General features: G+C 34.5%; 1 protein-coding gene across 1 annotated transcript in view; it reads right to left on the bottom strand.

Moving 5' to 3' along the window:
• The window catches only part of LOC114326292 (calmodulin-binding transcription activator 2), a 298703-nt gene extending 288599 nt beyond the window's left edge, over positions 1-10104 (bottom strand). Inside the window, exon 1 of the mRNA XM_028274604.2 lies at positions 10041-10104. The gene's annotated coding sequence lies outside the window, so the exon portion shown is untranslated. The remainder of the gene's footprint in view (positions 1-10040) is intronic.
• Positions 10105-11039: the final 935 nt, after the last annotated feature.

The raw sequence follows: 11039 nt of genomic DNA on the forward strand, positions 1-11039 counted from the left end.
ATATCGAAATCAATATTCTATCTTCAATCGTAACTTTCAGTTGCTAGCATATTTATGGACGTAAATACATCCAGGACCCCACTGGCTTATAGTAGAAGACGATTAGAAACTTGCACAAATTATTAATCCTGCCGAAAAGTTTTATTGATTACAATAATTATAATTGTACTACAGTACATCACCTCAGATAATAGGTCTACTTTTGACGGAAAAACAAATTCTCCTCCTCTTACATAATCTGTTATTCACCATCCGTAAGACTTATAAAAACAATCTTAAACCGTGGATTAATCAAACGGCAACAGAAAAAATTAATCACAAACGACATCTCTGGCGGAAATTTAAACAGACCGGGCTTTACAGCGATTTTCAAAACCACCGCAGATTTTCAAATAATTTACAAACATTTCTAAAAACTTTAAGACGTAATTTTGAAACAAGTGTTATTGAAAGCGGTAACATTAAAAAAGTTTACAAATACATAAGATCCTCATTGACATCTAAAGTGTCCATACCTTTACTACAAAAACCTAATCAGACTTTATGCTCTTCTGACACAGATTCTTCCGAAACTCTCTCCTTAGCATTTTCACAGGTTTTTACTAAAGAATCGAATGATGGCAATCTACCTCCTATTAGGTGTAACCGTGTCGGCGCATCCTTAGAGCAAGTCGAATTTACAGTGGATCATGTCAAACAACATTTAATGAAACTTCGCACAGTCGCTTCACCTGGTTTAGATGGTTTAACACCAAAAATGTTAAAAAGATGCGCAGACACGCTTGCAATACCTTTAACGTTAATTATGCAGACTTCTTTTATCCAGAATTCCTTACCCCCTAGTTGGAAATTAGCATCCGTCACCCCTATTTTTAAAAAAGGCAACAAACTCGATCCCAACAATTATCGTCCGATTAGCTTGCTGTCAGTAGTTGGTAAGGTCATGGAAGCCATTATTTCCGAGGAGATGACTAAATTCCTTCTCCAGGAACATGTCATTCCAACACAACAACATGGATTTGTGTCTGGCCGCTCTACTCTAACCAATATCCTACATTGTGTTAACGACTGGACGCTATCCCTTAACAGTTCGCAGCCGGTCGACGTTGTTTATCTAGACTTCTCTAAAGCCTTTGACCGTGTCCCTAAGCGCAGACTTCTACATAAGCTAGAACATTTCGGAGTTCGCGGTACTTTACTTCGTTGGATAGATGATTTCCTGACAGATCGACATTACAAAGTTAGAGTTGGCGAATCTTTCTCACAGGACAGGTTAGTGGAAAGTGGAGTGCCTCAGGGTTCTGTCCTCGGACCTCTGCTTTTTACGGTTTATACCAGCGATGTTCCTTATTATGTTTCCAGTAAAATATCGTTCTATGCTGATGACACAAAAATATATGCCAATCCTATGACAAACCAGTTAACCCTCCAAAGGGACTTGGACTCTATCTTTACTTGGTGTTCCCAATGGTTACTACCCTTAAACGCGGAAAAATGTGTAGTGCTTAGAATTGGTAAAAATAACCCACTTGTGCCGTATTTTGTTAACGGGCGACCATTAGATTCAGTGTTCTCGTATAACGACCTTGGTGTTATCGTAAACAGCAGTCTAACGTGGTCCGACCACATTACTTCTATTTGTAAACGTGCGAACTCCAGACTATATCTTATTCGGAGGTGTTTTTCGAGAGTTTCAATGCAGTCATTCTGTAAACTTTACACTATTTACGTAAGACCGATTCTTGAATACGCTGGTCCAACGTGGCATCCTGATTTGGTTCGAGACAAAACATTGTTGGAAAACGTCCAAAGAAAAGCAACTCGAATTCCATTGGGACTGAGAAGACCCTCCTATGCAGAGAGACTTAGTATGGCCAATCTAACTTCCTTCGAACTTCGTCGACAACGTGGAGACTTAATAACCACTTTTAAAATATTAAAATTCAGTTTCGGAAATCTCGACGAAATGTTTACTATAAACCAAGATGAACGCCTCAGAGGTCACCAGTTCAAACTTAAAAAAGAGAACTTTTCTACGAGATCAAGGCAGAACTTCCTACCAAATAGAGTGTTCGAGAGTTGGAATAACCTTAGTGATAACATTGTCACGGCCCCCTCTACTAACACGTTTAAAAACAGACTTGACCGTTTCTTATTATAGCTGAACTATTTTATTTTTTTTTTATGTAAACAAAAATTATATCTTTTTTCTTTTGTTTTATATTGTATCTACTAGTAGGTTAGTTATGTAATTTCTTTGTTTTTGGGCATAATAGGGACTTGTCCCTCTGCCCTTGCTTATGTATAATAATAATAATAATAATAATAATAATAATAAATCTTTACCAATCTTATATCTTACAGCTACCAAAATTTTCTTGTTATTAACAAAGCTTGAAGTTCTTTTTTTTATTCTAGCTTAACGTGTCTCCACAACATAGGTCACTGACACAGGTACAATTTTACTACATTTCATTACAATAAAAGGAAAATTACATCTCAATACAATTACATTACAATAGATAGAAAACCATTTTAAATATATAATCAAAATTCCTAAATTATATCTTCTTCTAGATTTCGTGGTATAGCCTGGTGTCATAAAGCTAGTCAATAATGCGTTGAAATTGATCTGGCGAGCTGAGAATATTTTGTAGGTTAAGATTCAAATTATGCTTTTTTCTGTTATTGTAGAAATAGGGACAGTCTATGAGAATATGTTTAACAGATAGAGTGTTACCACAGTGCGTACATGTAGGTGGATCTTGGGGAGTAATCAAATATTTATGAGTCAACCTTGTATGGCCTATTCTAAGTCGTCGAATTACAATTTTGTTTTTCCGTGTCATGGAAGGAAACTCAAGTTTTTTATAGATGGATGGATATCACGAAGCTTTGAAGGGATTTTGTTCCAAAGTGGTCGGCGAGTTCGTTACCAGGGCTTCCCAATGAAACGGAATCCAGACCATGGTTATGGATACTCCCAGTGAGATTAGACTATCGAAAGAGTTTTGGATAGCTTGGATCAACGGATGTACCGTTTACACACTTTTTAGGGAATGGATAGACGCTAAACAGTCGGTACATATTGCTACTTTTTTACGTCCTGGAGATAGCGAGTTTGCGGCTTGCAGGATAGAGAATAATTCGGCTGTATGTATGCAACAAAAGAGCTAAAGAGCGGGAGATTGCAGGATTTGATTAGATTTGTGTTTGAGGTTACCGCACATCCAACAGCTATTGGGCTCTTAGAAGCATCTGTATATAGAATTTGGTCGAATTTATTGTTAGCAATTAATTCGTTAAAGGTATGCCTTCGAATTTGTGGATTGGTTTGAAGCTTATCATAATTAGTTAACGTGAGATTAAAATTTGCTATCGATTTATTCCAGGGAGGTTTAGGAGATATTATTATTGGGGTTGTGACTGAGAGATCGATGTTATTCAGATGTGGAGAGAGATATTGTGGCAAATATTGAAGTTGTATTGGAGAAGTAGAGATTAAAAGGTCAGTTTTTAGTAACTCATGGGCTGGATTTTCAGTATTAGCAGATACTCGAGACGAATATTTCAAAAGGAGTTGCCGTCGACGTAACCAGAGGGGAAGTTCATTAGCTTCTCTATATAAACTCTCTGCTGGGCTCGACCTGAAGGCTCCAAGGCAAATTCGAAGTGCAGTGTTATGTACAGAATTAAGAAGTTTTAAATCAGATGGACTAGCTGACACATAAATAAAACTACAGTAGTCTATTTTAGAACGAATAAGACATCTATAAATCTTAAAAAGGGAGTCTTCATCTGCGCCCCAATGATGATTGGACAGAGTTTTTAGTATATTCAGACTAGTCATGCACTTGGTTTTGAGATCTTTTAAATGGCATTTCCAGGTAAGTTTGCTATCGAACATGAGTCCTACGATCCGTATACTCTTCACGACAGGTAGTAAGGTACTATTTATGGATATTTTAGAATTTATAGTACTGGCTGTCCTGCAGGAAAACTTAATGATTTTTGTCTTCTCAACAGAAAAGTTAAATCCACTCATTAAAGACCATTCAATCAATTGATCAGTGGCATTCTGAACCAGTTTGCAAGTGGCAACTGTGTCTTTGTCTCGACAGAAAATTATTAAATCATCAGCGTAGAGAGAGAACTTGACTGGAAGCTCAATTTTTTTACAAATATCATTTAGAGCAAGTATAAAAAGTGTAGGACTCAATACCGACCCTTGAAGAACGCCATTAGTTTGTTTGAAAGTTCTGGAGATTTTACCATTTTCCCTTAAGTTAAAAGTTCTGTTTGTTACAAATTGATTAATAAATGAAAATATAATTCCGGATATATTGTACTCCTTGAGTTTAGCTATAATAAGCGGCCTATAGAGGGTATCAAAAGCTTTTTCGATATCAAACGAAACAGTTATTACGTCTTGCTTGCACTGGAAGGCGTTAATGATTGATGCTTGGAGAACTGCTAGATTGTCTGCTGTGCTTCGAAGTGATCTAAAGCCTGATTGTGCTAAATTTAATATATTATATTTTTCTAGGTACCACAGGAGTCTTTTATTGATCATTTTCTCCATAAGTTTGCAAATTGTACATGTGAGAGAAATTGGCCTGTAGGAATTTGGATCAGTTGGAAGTTTGCCTTGTTTTTTAACTGGGAGCTTGAAGTTCTGATAGACAAACCAACCGTTATATTGCCTTCTTACTGAGACTTGCCAATTGTAACTAATCTGATCTTTAAATGCATACTAATAGGTCTGGATCCAGCGTACCAAAAAAAGTTGATTAATAGCAAACTGAAAATTTGTTAATAGGTTAACGGTGTCTAGTCGGACAAATTTTGATGTAAGGGAACACAGGAACAGGGGAAGTTTTAATTGTGGAACAGTTTAAAAATTTGGAACGTCAGATTACGAAAACGTCCCATGTATTTTGACGGACTGAACATCCAAATTATTTGTAACCCTTTCATTAAACTCTCATGCAAAAATCAGACTGCTGTTACTAACCAACATGATTCCTGTCATTTGACATGTTTTTCGTTTTCCACTCATTAAAATGCCCTGTTGGTGATAAACACCAGTCTGATTTTTGCATGAGAGTTTAATGAAATGGCAACAAATCAATAATTGGAGGTTCTGTCCGACAAAATACATGTAACGTTTTCGTAGTGGTAGGGGAGCAAAGTATGCTAAATGTGCAGTCACTCTAGCGCTTTGGGGACCTATTGGGTTGTGAAGAGTGGGTCCTAAAACCAAAAAAATTAAGTAAAGTTTTCCATTTTAGTGGGGACTTCTTCATTTTTAATTTAATTTTCCCTTTCCAACAATCGTTTTTTTAGATTATAGTACCATCTATCCATAATTCGAAAAAATGTCTCAAATAAAGGTTACTTATTTTTACGCGAGGCATCCAAATCTGCAGTAAAAAATGGGGGCTTCCATTTAAGATTTTAAAGTAACCCCCCACCCCACCTCCGTGGGGAGTCGTGTTTGGTGCCATTCGATAGATTTTTCAAAAATATTGAATAACTGTATTTTTCAGTTTTTCCACCTGATGTTCATTTCGCGAAATATCGCGGGATTCGTATTTTAAATATTAAATTAACCCCCCACTCCTCTACGTGGAAAGTCGTGATTGGTATCATTCGATAGATTTTTGAAAAATATTAAGTATTTATTTTTTAGTTTTTCGATTTGTCATTCACTTCATGAAATATTCGCTTTTTTCTTGTGAAACTTTGGGACTCCCCCATTTCCTTACGCCCCGCTCAAATCGTCAGATTTTTTAAATATACACTGTTTTGCATGTATTTAACTTACCTTATCTTAATTTGACGATTTCGAGTTTTTCTAATGATACATTTTTTTTCGGCCCCCCCTTAACGAACTCCCCTGCATTAAGAGCCAATATATGGTAGAGATACATTTTCAGGGTACAAGGTTTCTCCCCATGTAATAATCTGACGCGCTCGAGTAACTGCAAAAATCCCCGCTTGGGCTCCCCTACCATAGTCTGATGTTCCAAATTTTTAACCTGTTACACAATTAAAACTTCCCCTGTTCCAGTGTTCCCATACATCAAAGTTTGTCCGAATAGACACCGTTAATCCATTAACAAATTTTCAGCTTGCTATTAATCAACTTATTTTTGGTACGCGGGATCCACGTCTATAAGCATATTAGAGGCAGATTTAGCAATAATTTATACAGATGGATGAAATATTCATGAACGTGTTGTTTTCGCATTTTTTCTTAAAAAAATATATATTGAAAAATATCAAATTATTCCTGATTGTTGTTCTACTTTTACTGTAGAAGCTGCTGACATTCAGCAGCATAATATAAATCACACTCTCATAAAGGCACTAAAAAACTTACAATATTGATGGGTCAACATCTCGAATTAAAATAGGCAACATCTTATCACCTGAATTTGCTGTGTAAAGATTGCTGCATTTCTCCGACACTATTTGAAACATATACAGTGAGCACGTAAAGGTTGGAATAAATTCGTTTTTTTTTCATTAATGAAGGCTTTTGGCAAAAAATCCCGAAACAGGTCGATTTTTATTTTTAAATTACGACATTTTGGAATATATATTATACTAGTGAAGTCATCAAATACTAAAAGTCACGTACTAGTGATGTATTTAAATGAGAATAGGGGTCGTGTGATAGCTTATTTGAAAGGCTATTTCATTATCTATTCAGTAATTTAAATATTAACATAATTTTTTATACAGGGTGTCCCAAATTTTTTTCATTTGAATTAAATTAATTGACATAAAAAGAAGAATGTATGTAATTTACCTACTTAAATTCTAAATACTTTTTACTGCTCTCAGAAAACAAAAAAAATTGGTTATTTGAAAAATAATCATTGCTTTTCGCTAAAATGAAATGTTCAAACTGCCAAGAGGCAGGTGGGTGGCTGCTAGAATATTTAAGTTTAAGCGAAAAACAATATTTATTTGTCATATAAACATTTTTTCCTGTTTTAACGCATCAGTAAAATGTATTTTGAATTAAATAAATTACATATACATTCTTTTTTCTTCTCAATTACTTTAATTAAACAAAAATTTGGAGACCCTGTATAAATAATTATGTTAACGTTTATATTACTGAATAGAGAGTTGAATATCCATTCAAATGAGCTATCACACGACACCTGTTCCCATTAAAAAAAAATCATACATAACATCATTACGCCCAGATGGATGAAGTCACTAGTTAGATATATATGCCCAAAAATCATAATTTAAAAATAAAAATCGACCTGTTTCGGTATTTATTTTCAAAATTACCCATTCACTAAAAAATGAATTTATTCCAAACTTTACGTGCTCACGTATATATAGCAGAAGTATGTATTGCAAAAGCACTACATAATTCGAAATAAGGGCCATGAGTAAAGGGGGGCTACGTTATACAGATATGGGACCAATCTCTGAGATTGGGTGGAATGGTGGATGCGCCCATAAAAATGAATACGGGCGACTCCACCAAATCACAGTATAAATTTATGTTGTAATTATTGTAAAACGCAATTTAACACCTTGGCTGCTGCGTTTTGAGATATTTATAAACTTAGCTTGAGTACGTTACTGTCCGTTATGACAAAGTCGATGCAGCCAACCGGTAATCTAATACGAGGTCTATTTGTCTCGTAACGCAGCCACGGTGTTAAGAAAAACGCTAATTTGGTAAACTTTTACAAAAGTTTGGAATCTAACTTCATGTAATTAAAAAAGTTTGCTCATCAAATCAGATGATTATACCGTTTGGTAATACATAGATATCTGTGTCATTAGTCTTTTTCAATCATAAACTATCGAAAAAACAGGATTTGATCTCGATTTACCGATGAATATTTAGATACAATACTGCGTGTTTTTAAGTCTAAAATGGAACCAGACAGTAAAAACTTTTAAGTAAAGTACAATCGCAAAAGTTTTAGTTAACTTTGTACCTAAGAATGAGAGTAACAATAAATATGGTTAAAATTCCAAAAATAGTTTTATCTCAAAAATTGTGTTTATTAGATGAACTTTAGCCCGCGCACCAATATCCTCATTTTGTGGCTCTTATACAGGTTGATTCATTAAGAAGGTCCAATCTCTGAGTTGTAGTTAAGTATTAAGTACATAAAATTGGCTCGTTACTGAGTTAGCACGTTTTATTTAAAAATTTAATAACAATTTTCCCCATTACTTTAAAACTAATCGACATATCCTAGTCATGCTTGGCAGAAAGTGTAGGAACTGTATACCCTACTGAATTATAAATAAACAAACGTTTCTGTCTGCTACCAGAGGCGTACGGCAGGGGAAAGTGAATGTTTGACCCTTCCCAAATTCTACGCCACTGGCGGAATTGCTATTTTAGTACAATATTTAGATTCTCCAATACCTTCTATGTAAATAATATACTCTTTATTCGTAACGATGAAGTCATTAGTTTTCGAGATATTTAGAGTTGAAAATGAAACGGCACAGCTATTTTGATGAATGTATTCTGCCCCCTCATTTTTAACTTCAAATATCTCGAAAACTATTATCGTTACGAATGAAGAGTATATTATTTACATAGATAGTATCGGAAAATTTAAAAATTATGCTAAAATAGCAATTCCGTTAGTGGCGTAGAATTTGGGAGAGGTCAACCATTCACTTCCCCCTATCGTACGCCTCTGGTAGTAGCAAGAGACGTTTATTTAATATAATTTAGTAAGGTTTCCATTATCTACACTTTCTGTCAAGTATGATAAGGATATGTCAAATACTTTTGTATCAAATCAAAAGTGTCAAATCACTTAAAATGTGGCTCCTTACTGACTTACTGGATGTTTGATTTAACAAATTATTCGTACCCAGTAAATCAAAATTATTTGACATATCTTTATCATACTTGTCAAAAAGTGTATTCTGGGTACTACAAAGGAGTACGTTAGGGGAAAGTAAATGGTTGACCCTTCCCAAATTCTACGTCACTGACGGAATTGCTATTTTAGTGCAATTTTTTGATTCTTCAATATATTCTATGTAAATAATATACTCTTCGTTCGTAACGATAAAATCATCAGTTTTCGATATATTTGAAGTTAAAAATGAAGGAGCACGATACATTAATCAAAATAGTTGTGCCGTTTCATTTTCAGCGTCAAATATCTCGAAAAATAATGACTTTATCGTTATTAATAAAGAATATATTATTTACAGAGAAGGTGTGGAAGAATGGAAATATTGCAATAAAATAGCAATTCCGCCAGTGGCGTAAAATTTGGAAAGGGTCAACCATTCACTGTCCCCTGTCGCATAGCTCTGGTAGTAGCCAGAAACGTTTATTTATCGTAAATTTATTAGAGTGTACAGTACTTATACTTTCCGCCAAGTTTGACAAGGATGTGTCAAATTGTTTTAAAGTAATGGGTAAAAATAGTTTTATATAAAATAAATTATATAAATATAAATTTTTATATAAAACACCCTGTAACTCAGTAACGAGCCACATTTTATTTAAGTGATTTGGGTCAAATCTTAATATTTTGAGGTCTAGAATCTACAATTTTCTTAATGGATCACCCTGTATAGGAAAATATTGCTCTAAGGGCCGGTTGTTCGAACGCTAATCAACTGTCAATGTCAACTTTGATTAGGTTGCTGAAAACATAATTGATTATAATTATGAGATTAGTTAATCAATTAACATAACAATTATTAACATAATTGATTAACTAATTTCATAATTGTAATCAATAATTATGTTTTCAGCAACCCAATCAAAGTTGACATTGACAGTTGGTGACAGTAATTAAATATTTGATAATGATCATTTTTGATTAGCGTTCGAAAAACCGGCCCTAAGACATAAACGAACGGAGCATTTACATTGTAGCTGCAATCCATCTCTGTAGTACTTAACCGAGATTTAGAAATTTAGTACCGAAATAGAGGTATACGGACCGATAATCGAATTGGGGCAAGTCGTGAATATGAAATAGTCCGGTGATAACTTATCATTATATACAGACCTGATCTTGACCTCCTTGCTTTGCCATTCCGAGTGCCGATCGAAGCTGATAAGAATAGCGGCGATTTCCTGAAAAGAATAAAAAAGCTTTCGTTACTGGTTTGTTTCCGCTAGTAAAACACAGGATTTACAACTTTAAATTAGCTTTGAGATAAATATTGTTGAAGATTGGTTGCAGGGAAGTTTTAAATTTTAACTGAAAAACATTTTTAAGCAAAGCTTTTATAGTGACATCATATTAACTTTTCTCTATAGTAAAACGGAATATCGTGATGAGCGACAGCGACACATAACATGGATGGAATACTCAAATTTTAGTATATTATTGTATCTTAAAATGTACCAAAGAGTAGTCTATGGCTACTTTTTAGCCCTCTAGGTGCCCCTGGGACTGAGATCAGCCCATCGAAAAGCTCAAAAGTAGCTCTTTTTACCCTATATCTAAAGATCTATAATATATTATACTGCGAGGCATAAGTTAGGGATATAGAAAATTATGCTCATATTCATAGTTGATTTTTTCGTGAACAGATTAACGGATTCCCCTCATCTTTTTTTATTCTTTTAGATTTTTCTTTTGTAGGTATTTACACAGTTGTGTAAGGGTTCATTCAAACTTCTTTTTTGTACTTATACCGGGTGGAAGAAAAGAAATGTTTTTCTTATGTTAAGTTTGAGACACCCTGTAGGAAGGACGAGATACGAACGTGAGTATACATTATAGTAGGGGAGGAAATTATGCTAAACTTGCAGTTACTCGAGCGTTATGGAGACCTATTTGGTTGTGAAGAGTAAGTCCTAAAACCAAAAAAAGCTAATTGAAGTTTTCCATAAAGTGGGGGATATTCCAATTTTTAATTTAATTTTCCATTTCCAATAATCGTTTTTTCCGATTATAGCGCCACCTATCCATAATTCGAAAAAATGTCTCGAATAAAAGTTACTTATTTTTACGTAAGGAATCCAAACCTGCAATAAAAAATGGGGACTCCTATTTAAG

The sequence above is a fragment of the Diabrotica virgifera genome, chromosome 4 (genome assembly GCF_917563875.1).
Source record: "Diabrotica virgifera virgifera chromosome 4, PGI_DIABVI_V3a".
Lineage (NCBI taxonomy): Eukaryota > Metazoa > Arthropoda > Insecta > Coleoptera > Chrysomelidae > Diabrotica > Diabrotica virgifera.